Consider the following 13,598-nt stretch of genomic DNA (forward strand, 5'->3'; position numbering starts at 1 on the left):
GTTCTGGCTCAGGTCATGATCTCACGGTTCATGGGTTCAAGCCCTGCATTGGGCTCTGGGCTGACAGTACAGAGCCTACTTGCAGAGTCTCTGTCCCCTCTCTCTCTCTGTCCCTCCCTGGCTTGCTCTCTCTCTCCTCTCTCAAAAATAAACATTTAAAAATATATAAAACATGCTTTTAAAAAACATTCATTCTTTACTAAATGTTCATTCATTACATATTGCCAAAACTTTCCAGCAGCAGTATTTTAGGTCTTCATTAGAAAACTCCTGTGAAAGATTATATTAACATTTCCAATCATTTGCTCTACCTTTCTGCAAGAGGATTAAACCACCTTATTGGTATCAGGCTTGACTGTGTGAATTACTCTGACCAATGACATGTGACAAGAAGTGAAGCATGCTATTTCTAAACAGAAGCTTTAAAAGCTATTTCATGTTTCCTTTATCTCTCTTTTTCTCTCTGCTGTAAGATAAGCATGTCCCAGATTGGGACTACTCCTACAGATCCCAGGATGAAGAGGAGACACAAAGAAAAGCTGAACCTGACTCACAATTAACACATTGTGAGTGAGAAACAAAACTTAGCTGTTGTAAGCCAGGAAGATTTCAGAGTTCTTTGTTATTGCAGCACACCTAGTAAAAACTGACTGATACAGTTACCAACAAAAAGCAAAAACAACAAAAATGTTTGCTCAGTCATCACAAACAACTCATAAAATTGTGAATAGAGAAACTAACCTCATACACCATTTCCAAAGATGAGAACAAGCCATAATTCATGTTTTCTACTTTTATGTATTCACTTCCACATTGCACAGAACTTCCTTTCCAAGAGCAGTGCTGAAAGTTGGTTATGGGATCACTACTGGTGCTTTTTACTTATCTTTACAATGCATATCTCATATCAAAGGAATCAAAACCTTTGCATGTGGGGCGCCTGGGTGGCTCAGTCGGTTGAGCGCCGACTTCGGCTCAGGTCACGATCTCGCTGTCCGTGAGTTCGAGCCCCGCATCGGGCCCCTGTGCTGACAGCTCGGAGCCCGGAGCCTGTTTCGGATTCTGTGTCTCCCTCTCTCTGACCCTCCCCCATTCATGCTCTGTCTCTCTCTGTCTCAAAAATGAATAAAAACGTTAAAAAAAAATTAAAAAAAAAAAAAAACCTTTGCATGAAATTAAGATGTTCTATCTCAGCATCATTTGCTCTTAAAAAGGAGGCTAAAGAGTACAGGCCATAGAGAGGCCCAACACTCCCAGAGTCAAGGCCTTGGGGGCTGGAGGCTCAAGCTACTTCTCTTTATGCCTATCCATGATGGTAGTCATCCAACAACCACTGTCTTAGAAGCCAGCCTATCACCACCTGTATGAATCCAGCAATTAAGCCCATCCTGCTGGGGTGAGAAAGGTGGCATCACCCTCAATAGAGCAAGTCACTTGTATCCCTCCCTTTTAAGACAGTAAACAGAACAATCCCTCATTCCACTAAGATCTGTTGAATGCTAATTATGTGCAAGGCACTGCTAGGCCCAAGGATATAAAGAACAAGACAGACACAGTCCATGACTTCAATTAATTTACATTTTAGTGGTAAATGGACAAAAACCAAGCAAAACTATAAGCAAAGATTTTGTAAAAAAAAAAAAAAAAAATTATATATTTTTATATATATGTATACACACACATATATGTGCATATGTATAGGTATAAGTATATTTATATATGTGTATATTTATATATATATACACACACATATGTATATGTATATACACATATACATATAAACAAGGCGCTATAGTAAGGGATTACAGTACAAATTGTTTTAGATAATACAAAGCCCTCTCAGAACATGACATTTTAGCTAAGATCTGAAGGATAAGATGAATTCAGCCATGCAGAGAAAGAGCTGTGGAAAGTGTGCTCCAAGCAGGGAGGGGGATGGGGAATCGCAGAGACTCTGGGGCATGAATGAGCATGATACAATCAAAGAACACACAGGTTTTCAGAAAAATGGACTTGTGATTTGAGTCCTAGGACCAAACTCAACATCAGAATAATCCAGACGGAGTGAAAGTAATGGAATGGACTGTGGGGAAACAATGCTATTTACTGAACTTACGAAGAATGTTGTACAGAGACACAGATTTGGTGGGGTGGTGGGGAGGGAAGAGGAAATCAGGAGCTCACTTTTAGCCAGGTTAGGTTGGTGGAACCTGTAAATATCCAGGTAGTGCCAAACGGTCAGTTAGATACACAAGACTGGAGCTCACAGAACTAAGCTGTGAGTATGGACTGGGGACTTATCGAGACATGGGTAGCATGAAAAAAACAAGCTTCACATACTAGTTAGAAATTATTCTTATAGAGCCACAAATTTATTTTTCTCAAGTAAACTTATAATAAGAAAGCCAAGACAAAGGGTTTTAATGGTTCCTGACTAGAAACTGGGTTTATGAATTTATGCAGAAATGGAGTTATAGAATAAAGTTAGTGAGGTCATTAACAGTGCTGGTTGCCTTGTAACACCTTAGGGTGCATAAATCCAATCTCCTACTCAGACATACTCTAATATATACAATTTCTTATAATAGATACATAGTGAATAAATGCAATTCCCCACAACAAATATGTAAAACAAGTTTTGCAGTAACCACAGCCTCAGGGTTAAAGATTTTATTCCATGGACTGGATAAAATCACCTTGAGAGAGCAAATATAGACATGGAAGGGGAGAAGGTCTGGAGCTGGGCCCTGAGGATCAAGTTGAGGAGGGCAGGTGAGTGAAGTAGGAGGCATATTAGGGCACTGTCACATCAGAGAAGTTGTTGCAGGTATTTGTTAATTTTGCTGCCTGGTATTCACTCCCTTTCTTGTAAGAGGACCCCAAATATGCTTTAGGAGACCCACCCCTCCTTCACCTCTAAATACATGGGATTTGGATGAAGCCAATTCTCTCCTCAGGGTCCTAGGGTTGGAGCATTTAACCAAGGCCTGCTCCAATCAATGCATTCCATTCCCCTGGCCACAGTGGTTGGTTCAGAGATAGACACAGAACTTAGAACAAGACAATAGGACCAATCAGTGCTAATCCTAGGAATCCCTGGCTGAGGCATAATTTTTCCTGCTGGATCTGCATATCATTAAATGAAAGAGTAGAGTCTCTGACAGCCATCTTGTCACTATGACAAAAGAGTACATATGAAAATGGAGCCAATTTGGAGAAAATGGAGCCAGGAAATATAGAGAAAGCAGTCTTGGTAGCACATCTGTAACTAAAGCCACACTTACCAGGACAGTGATTATATGAGCAATAAACTATTGTTTTACTTGGTCCCCCCCTATGGTACGGGCTTCCCTCACCAGCAATGAAATCCTAACTAATGGAGAAAGCAAGAGAAGACTGTTTCAACGAATGTGGCCTATGCTGATTAGAGGTTTAAATGGAGTCAGAAAGTTTCCATAGGATGTAGCAACATGGAGGCCATTGAGAGCCTTGACAAGATCAGTTGCAGTACAGTGGTGGGTTGGAAACCAGATTCGAAACGTCCTGTAGACTATCCTCCATGAACATATATTATCAGTCATGACTCCTATTTGATAAAACGGAACAGAAAGAGCACTGGACAGAGAATCAGAAGATCTGGAACCTAGACACAGCTCGGCCACTAACCATCTATATGACCTTGGACAAACTGCTCACTTGACAGTTTCCTCATCTATCAAGTGACTACAGCTGCCTGGCACCCAGGGGCCCCTCTGGCTCTAAAAATCTCAGCACTTTCTTATTTTCAGCAAACTTTATTCTGTTCTGGAACTTAGTGGCTTGGAACTCAGGTCTTACAAGCATACTCTCCTTTGCTGCTAAATTAAACTCTCCCTGGCTCACTCTCCATTTGGTAGAACCATTTCATAGAAGGTCCTATCACTCTTGTGGTTGGCTTGCACAGAACACAAGGGTGTATACCTGCCTCTGGCACTCCAGACTGAGTCTCTCCTCTGTGATCACCCTTGGCCAACACTGTCCCCAAGTTCCTCTACATCTTGGGGCCTCATGCCACTCTGTTTACTGAAGATACAAGGTATGGGCTCCAAGGCATCTAACCCAGAGAGTTTTCCAGGCCTTTTGATCCTCTGAAAGGCAAAGATTCTTGCTGATTAGGTTTCATTCTTGTCAAAGTTCTTTTCAGAAGGAAGTCGAATATGAATATGCGTTGCTCTTTACTTCACACCATGGGCCAGTCCCACTGCAAACTAAACTTTGGCCATGAAGAAAAACATGCACAAAAGGTCAGCAGTGTTGAAATGCATCTCTCCTATTAGCTCAATCAGGAGCAGAGCAGGAGAGGTTAATTTTTCAACACGGTAACATACCATATATATCAGCACTAACAATGAGGTTGTATTTCCCTGAGTCAGCTTTAAAAATAATGTTGACTTTTATGGTCGATACATTATAGATCACCATATTTATGTCAGAACATATTGGCATGAAAATAAATCAATGAAAATATTAATACAGGAGCCTCGTGTTTAAATGAAACCCCTTGCAACTTCACATCTTCCCCTCGTATTTCACCCTAGTGCTTTCTGAGACATCACTTCTGACATGTTTTACTGAACATGACATCAAGGCCTGTTTTCATTCTCTATGACTACTGTTTTTAATCTGTCTTCATATAATAAGGTTCAAAAATATTCACTATGTTCTTTTACCATAAACATACATAGCTGCATTCCATCATTAATAGGACTGTCAATTTAAATTTAAGGTTTACATATGAACAAAATATCTCAAAGTTCTGACAGGCATACTATTAACAAATAAAACACTCTGTGTTGGAGACGAGCTTCAAATTTTATATTTGCTACCGTAATTGTTTTAGAATCATAAGAAGCTTCTATTATAAGTATGTATTGTAGAAAGCAAGTTCATAGTTTAGACATTATTAAAGAAAAATGGGGTTTGGTGGAAAAGAAAACCCATTCTCACACGTGTATCTTCTCTTTCTGAATAACGATAAATACCTGGGTGAATCAGAGTCTCGGGAAAAGTTCTTTGCTTCCGGGTGCAGAGTTAGCCATCTGCAACAGTAGTAGAAGCCAAAGGATGCCCAGAGGGAAAGCCAAGTCAGAAGAAGCAAAGAAGAAGCAGAAACTAAAAAGAGAGAAGCAATAAAATAGAGAAATAATAGACAAAAGAATGAAAGCATTGGTTGGTAGCAGGAGATAATAAAGTCACTGGGGAAACCCTTAACCCCTCCCTCACTCCCATATTTAATTATTGCCAGGTCATGTTCATTTACCTCCTAAATATCAACTGAATCTGTCCATTTCTCTTCATTGCCCCCTCACGACTCAAGTTAAAGCTACCATATTCTTCCTCCTAAACTAGAGCAAATGCCTCCTAACTAATTTGCAATGCCCCTTGCTCTCCAATCTCCAAAAAGCATCTGATCTAATCATGCTTTCCTGTGTTTTTCACGCACACACACACACACACATTAAATCCATTAGTAGGACAAAATCAATTAGATATAATTGGGAAAATCTTTCACATGCTAATATAGACGATTATCTTTATGATATCAAGATAGATTTTTTTTATTTTTGAGAGAGAGAACACAAGCAGGGGCTTGATCTTAGGGCTGTGAGATCATGACTTAAGCCAAAATCAAGAGTCAGACACTTAACCGAATGAGCCATCCAGGCACCAAATTAAGATTTTTAAACCAGATACAAAAAGCACAAACTGGGGCACCTGGGTGGCTCAGTCGATTAAGCGTATGACTACTGGTTTAGGCTCAAGTCATGATCGCATAGTTCATGGGTTTGAGCCCTGCGTTGGGCTCTGTACTGACAGCATGGAGCCTGCTTGGGTTTCTCTCTCTCCCTTTCTCTCTGCCCCTCAAAATAAATAAATATCTCTCAAAATAAATAAAATAAATTTTTTAAAAATCACAAACCATAAAAGAAAAATTGATCATTGCAACTATGCTAAAATTTACAACTTCTATTCCTTAAAAAAAATACATATATATACATACATATATATACACACTTATATACAAGTCATTAAGTCAGCAAAGCCACAGAGTAGAAAAAAATATGTATAACATAAATAGCTGAAAAGACTTATCCAAAATATGTAAAGAAATCTTTAAATCTTAAAAACTCTTTAACTCTTTAAATCTTAAAAATCAATAACAACAAAAGCAAGACAACTCAATAGAAAAAAATGAGCAAGAAAAAACTGCAGAATGAGTTCACACAAAAGGATGGGGGGGATGAGACACAGAAGGAGTCCCTCATCTCCCATGCAAAAGCAACACAGAAATGTGTGTAAAGGAAGAGGTAACACCTCTTAAGGCAAAAGAAAAATGGGGCTTGGTGAGAAAATGCATTCTCTTCAGTGTGTCTCCTCTTTCTGATGTTCTCCTGTGCTCACAGGACATACCCACCAGCATGACCTGGCCAGTGGGAGATAGAAATTGGTGGACAAATGCCTACTTTTTTTCTGGCCCGGGGAGGGCCTTTTGGGATGCAGTTGATTCAGGTTTTCAGATGACAGTCTGTTGGGATTGAGTACTCAGTTGCCTTTTGTGGGGGCCAATTCAATAACCCACCTTTGAGTCCCCTTGTTAGTTCTCCCTCATTCACCAGGTTATTCTCCTTTGTCCCTCACTCCTGCTCCCTAGGACTGTACCCTCTAATAAAATGGTATCACACTAAACCTCGGCTCTGCTTTCTCGGTGACTCAAGCTAAGACAACAGCATTCTTCCACCTCCCCCATGTGCTGAGTGTCCAGAGCCATTGGGGATTGTTTCCACCACTGCCCCCCACCTTAGCAACACCCTAGCAACAGGAAAGGCTTTGGTAATGGACAGCATGTCTGCACGTTACTGCTTTAAGCAGCATTTTAGGCGAAGGCTGTGAAGGGAACTTGCTGCCTGAGGGTAAGAGTGGATGGAAGGAGGTATCCTGGGACACAAGCCCTCCACTCTACAGATGCCTTGGGCAACTTTACCACTAGTCAGAGAGCCCCAGGCTCTGTTACTGATCTCTGCTCTTGCCCCAAACCAAACCAGCTTTCTACATTTCTTGACACAAAACACAGGGAAAGATAGATTCGGTCCTGGTGCATTTAAAGATCTTTGTCTGATGCCAAATGAAAGGAAAAGGAAAAGTTTCATAAAGATCCCTTTCAAGGTTGGGAGCCCAAAGGCAACGATGAACTTCCACAACCACAGGACAATACAGCTACAGTTATTTTTACTGCATCATTAATGTTAAAAATTTGGATTTCAAAGTCAGTTTGAGCAATCACACAATTGTGCAGATGGAGTAAAAGGTTATTTTTTTCAACAGTGATTATTTTTCTAGACAAAGTACCATCAGTTTCAGAACAGCCACCTTCTCTGTTGTGATGGTACAATGTCAGAGCAATGTTTCCCTATCACTCCCCATGTTTACACTAATTTAAAGCTGCCAATTATGTCAGATCCTTGTCAACAGAAAACAAAAATGTGCAAGCTGCTATACAAATTAATTATTGAAATTAAGTACTCACTGTCTCTAGACAGTCCTCTAAATTATTTAAAGGATCCAATTTGCTTTCCTTGAGTGTGGGACGGAGGGGGGAAGGCCCTTGGTCTCCGGTGTGTTAAGACAATTCAAATACATGAGACAGGTCCAGGTATATAGCAGGAGTCAGTACACTGTAAAAATATAGCATAAAATCATTAAAAAGCTAATGTCAGTGCCTTTTATCTTCAGACCCAAGGTATAGTTTAAAACCGGGTAGAGGGTTTCTATGTAGGTCCCATTCTTGATAGTTTTGTTTTTTCTATTCACTGTTCTCTCTTTACCGTTATTTTCAGATCATGCTGTTTAAACTGGGGCTCTATCACTTATAGCAAGGGCACTAGATATAGAACTTCAGGGATGATCTGCTCTTTTATTTCCATGTTTTCTTTCTGTGTTTTATGACCTGGGGGCAGGGAGAGGAGGTACGTAGGTAAGAAACCATTCCTGGAAATCTGGAAATGTGCTGAGTCTCTGCTCTGTAAAAGAAATGCAGGCTTTCCCCAAATCACAGCAGATAGGACTTTTGCTGAGTCTCTGAAACTCAGTTTGCTCAGCTGTAAAATGGGGTAAATAATGCCTGCCACTCTTTTTAAAAATCAATCACAATAACAGGGTGCTTTTGGCAGACTGTAACTCTGTATCATTGTGTGAACCTAGCATCCTTAACTGTAGACAAAAGACAAAAATAAGAGGTGGTTTGATTGGTGGCGTTTTCTCTATGTCCTCGATGAATTGTACCTCATCCACAACTGCTATTCCTGGACCTGAGCCCAACCTCGATTCCTAATTCCTTGGGGGCGAGGGGGAGGAGACTGTAACCTGTCGGTCTTCATCTGCCACCCAGTGGTCTACTGGCCAAATGACACCAAATTATTGAGCCAATTTGAAACATTTCAGAAAAGCAATTCAAAGTAAACCTCCAACTACTTTAATCCACCACCTAATTAAATGTACCTAGGGGACTCATATTTTAAAAACTTGTTAAAAAATCAGGGGCACCTGGGTGGCTCAGTCGGTTGAGCGTCGGACTTCAGCTCAGGTCATGATCTCATGATTCATGAGTTCAAGCCCCCACATCAGGCTTACTGCTGTCAGCACAGAACCTGCTGGGGCGCCTGGGTGGCTCAGTCGGTTAAGCGTCCGACTTCAGCTCAGGTCATGATCTCACAGTCCGTGACTTCGAGCCCCGTGTCGGGCTCTGTGCTGACAGCTCAGAGCCTGGAGCCTGCTTCGGATTCTGTGTCTCCCTCTGTCTCTGACCCTCCCCCGTTCATGCTCTCTGTCTCAAAAATAAATAAACATTAAAAAAAAAAAAAGAACCTGCTTTGGATCCTCTGTCCCCTCTGTCTGCCTCTCCCCCCACTGGCATTTCCCAAACATAAAATTAAAATTAAAAAAAAATTAAAAACTTGTTGAAAAATCAAATAATTATGTTGTGATATGAATAATAAATCCTGAATTTATCTTTGTAAATTAAGAAATACACATATTAATCAACAGTTTTTCAGAATAACCTGTAAAAATGAACTTTTACTGCCTGAAGGCACTGAGACTCCATTACATAGCTTCAGCTATTTAAACAAAAAGTCTCCAAATATAGGTAAAATATTAAATTTTAAAATCGATTCACTGATTTAAACATGTATAATACAATAGTGGCATTTTATTTAACATTTATTTTTAAATTTTTTAATGTTTATCTCTGAGAGAGAGACAGAGTGTGAGCAGAGGAGGGGCAGAGATGGAGACACAGAATCCGAGGCAGGTTCCAGGCTATGAGCTGTCAGCAGAGCCCAACATAGGGCTCAAACCCATGAACCATGAGATCATGACTTGAGCTGAAGTCGGGCGCTTAACTGACTGAGCCACCCAGGCGCCCTTGTTTATTTATTTTGAGAGGAGAGGGGCAGAGAGAGAAGGTGAGAAAAAATGGCTCCACACTCAGCTTGGAGCCCAACGTGATCATGAGATCATGACCTGAGTGGAAATCAAGAGTTGGACACTTAACCCACCCAGGTGCCCCAATAGTGGCATTTTAAAATGAAAATGAGCAATGCCCACTCCTTTGGCACAAAATCTTTTTTAAAGATATTCTCTTTCAACAACCACTCCTCCACAACTGAAAGGCAGTAACACTTTGCAGTTATTCACATTTATTCATAAATTTCCCTCTTCTGAACTCTTAAAATATGTATCTCATAAACACTTCTAAACACTAAAAGGAAGGAGAACACTTCTTTCATTGTAGGTGTGTCATTTTCCTGGGTGGTGATAACTATTTTAGACTACTGAGATGACAAAGACTTCCCCATCCCCTTTGGAAGATGTCCAGTGTGGTCCGCAGACATCACGACTGCTCCTGGGATGGCTTGCTGAGGCCCCTGTTCAGCAGGGCCAGAAACAGCCACAGGCTCTTGGAGACTCACAGTGGGAAGAACCCTGGGCTCAAGGTCAGAAACTGTGGTACCCATTTAATAGCACATTGAGGACTCCTGCTTCATTCTTTCACGAGGTCCATCTTCCCACTGAGCCCATTTAAAAGAAACAAATTCCAACTCTAAATTGTGTCAGTCTTGTTGAAAGTTCTTGAAGAAATGGCGACAAAGAGGGGAAACTGCATTATGCAATACATATGTTGTAGATGTGTGGACTTCTCCTTAGAATCCCATTCATCGTGGCAAATGTCCCTCACGTTCCCTTCTGTTGCAAAACCCCAACCTGCCTCTCTTCCACTCTTTTCCTTTCTTCTATGAAGTTACATAGCCCTTCAGTTCTTCATCCCTGAATGGAGAGAGTTAGACGTTGTAGGGAGGCAGAGGAAAAGCCAGCGGATGACAGAAGCCAGAGAAGAGAAGCTTCAAGGAAAAGGAGGTGGTGAAGACTGTCACAGCTTTTGCCAAGTCAATTACCCCTTTATGGCCTGACTTTTTTCTCCCTCTTCCTTTCTCCATAACAGCAACCTCAGTAATGCACTAGTCCAAACACTGTAGTTCTCTACACTTATGCCTTGACTCAGATGATCATCCTCTCACTTAAACAGCTATCCCTCCAGACCAGGTTGGCCTTGAAGTCTAAGGAAGGTGTCTTAGCCTGCTCAAGCTGCTGTAAATACCAGACTGAGGGGCTTAAACAGGAGAAACCATTCTGGAAACTGAGATCCGAGATCTGGAAGTCCGAGATCAAGAACGAACTGCAAGGTTTGGTTTCTGGTGAGCGCTCTCTTCCTGGCCTGCAGGCCATCTTCTCACCATGTCCTCACATAAAGCAAACTCTCTGCTGCCCTTCATTACAAAGGCAATAATCCTACAGAATTAAGGTCCCACTCTTATGACCTCATTTAACCTTAATCATTTCCTTATTCCAACTGCAGTCACAGTGGGGGTTAAGGGGTCAACATATGAATTTGTAGGGGACACAATTGAGACCATAGCAGAAGGTAACAGCCATGAAGAAAAGTCACTTTCTCTAGTTACAGGGTAGCAAAGGCACACTTGCCCTCCCGTCCTCCCAAATAAACAATAGAGCTCAGGTTTTCAGAGCACTATAATCTCTAGGGCAAGAGGGAGGAGGGTGTGGGATGAGAACTAAAATGTGTCAGGTCCCTCCCTTGTGGCAGGCCTGTGGGGACTGTGTGCCTTTCTTCCAGCTAATTCTCAGCAATCTCACCAGAGAGACTGTCCCATCTTATAGCTGAGGAGACCAGGGCTGAGACAGACAAGGTGGCTTGTTTCAAACTATACTAGCAGTTCCTGGGAGAGCCAGATCTGAGCACCTTCCACCACACCACAATGTGCTCTGAGGGAGCAGAAACCCACAATCCACATCAGGAACAAGCATACTAGATTAGAGGCCCTAGTGAGCCCTATAGGGGTGTCTTCTCTGACTCTCAATTTCCTCAGCAGTAAACTAGAGCTAATAACACTTCATCCACAAGGTTATTCTGAGGATTAAGTAAGATCACAGTGTGAACTGGCTGGCCAAGCCTATACTAAGCCAGGCTGGTTCCCTTCTTTGGCTTCCCTCTGAGAGCCCACACCGAGCTGGGAAGGCAGCTTCGCTGGAAATAACTAAGCATTTTCCAGCCCCCCCCCCCCCCACTCACATGAAAGATTACGGGGAACAAAATGAGAGAAAATGATATTCTTTTCACTCACCTAGCCAGAAAGCTTTGCTCTGCTTTGCTCAAGTAGATTGTAAAGCTAGTTAGCAAGGTGGCGAGCCCGTGTGCAAGCTGCAGCATAGACAGCCACCGTCCTGCAACCTCAGAACATCAGTCCCAACCTTCAAGCTTCAGGCTTCGGCTCAGACACTGGCCTCACCGCCCACTCACCCAGTCTGAGGGACACCCTTAACTCCTCTTCTGGTGCATGCCCCAAGTCCACTCAGTCCTGTCATTCTTGCCCCAGCAGCATCTCCGGGGACAGGTCCTCCCCTCCATCCATGCTGCACGGCCTCACTGGGAGTACTGAGCATCTCTCACCTGCATGCATTGCTACAGTCCCTTACAGTCCGACTGCTCCAGGCCCAGTTCCAGGCTGCTGGGTATCTCCCTCAAACAGCCTATCCCATCACCATCCTGCTGAAGAACATCCATCCTCTTTATGATGGCATCCCCCACGCTGGCTCTCCTGCCACCCCAGGACACACCGTGCTCTTAAGCTCCATTCCCTTTCATGAGCTGCCTCCCCCACCCCATGGGAAGGCCTCTTACCCTTCTTTGTCTCTGTTCTTCTCCCAAGCAGCTCAAATGGCACCTCATTAGGAAGCCTTCACTCGACTCCCTTAGCAGAGAACTGCTGCATCCTGCTGGTCTTCACAGCATTTTGTTGACCACTCTTTACATTGTTACAATTAGCTGTATTGGTTTCTGTCTTCCCCACCAGACTGTGAAATCCTGGACAGCAAGAGCCATATTTTATTCATCTTTGTATCCCTAGTGCCAGACCCCATAGATATGCTCAATAAATGTTTGTTGACTGACAGAGTGAATGAGGTCTCTGCTCCTTTTGTTGTGAATAAAGCTGTGTTATATAGGCAACACTCAATTTATCCCAAAATTACCTAACTTAAACCTTTCTCTCTTGCCTTGTATTAACTTATCTTTCTGAATGTTAGACCCTAGAAATAAACTTTTCATTTCTGTAGACTCCATGCTGATTGGCTGACTGACCCACTGACTTCCCAATGGGACAGAAACCGGCAGGCTCCACACACAGCTTCCTCGGCTACATGGATCTATTAGGTCTGCTTTGTCAGCAGAAATGGGAATATGGAAGAAGTTGCACCTGGCTTCATGGCTCACATCTGTTTTCTTGGATGTTCGGGATGCTGAGATGGTTAATAAGCAAATCAGCCTCAGTATTCAAATAGGCAGTTAATAAATCCTGAAAGAGATACAAATAAAAATCCCCTTGGAGATTTCCTGACTCTATGCAAAGGACTCTAGCCAGAGGAGCAGTCACACTGTTCCAGGTTGTATGCCCTGTTTAAATGACAGGAAGCACCATGTGTGTTTGAGCCTCCTGTCACAACCCAGCCTAGAGCAGCAAGCATACAAGATAGTGTAGGGCCAGCCCTCTGGACCTGGTAAGTCTACAAGCTCGGCTTTTAAAGGCTGCTGTGCCCTTGAATTTACATTTTCTTTCCTGGAGTTAGCCTCTTTCAAACAAGGACTCTGACCAGACTTTGGGAACACAGAGTAAAATGCCAGATCAAGGGAGAGGCTGACACTCAGCCAAGGTCATGATGCTATGCTGCCCATTTTCTTTCCTCCCAGGGGAAGCACAAGCAGGAGCAGTTATGGTCCCAGAGGGAGCTTCCCAGGAGATGGAGATGCTGGATACTAATGCCTCAAAGGAACAGAGATTCTGCAAGTTCTCGGAGGACTACAAGCAAATCTACCTCTCCCTGACCTACAGTATCATCCTTGTGCTAGGGCTGCCCCTGAATGTCATGGTCTTGTGGCTCTCCTGCCGTCAAAGCAAGCGCTGGAGCTGTGCCACCATCTATCTGGTGAA

The sequence above is a fragment of the Panthera pardus genome, unplaced genomic scaffold (genome assembly GCF_024362965.1).
Source record: "Panthera pardus isolate Hobbes unplaced genomic scaffold, ASM2436296v1 HiC_scaffold_16, whole genome shotgun sequence".
Lineage (NCBI taxonomy): Eukaryota > Metazoa > Chordata > Mammalia > Carnivora > Felidae > Panthera > Panthera pardus.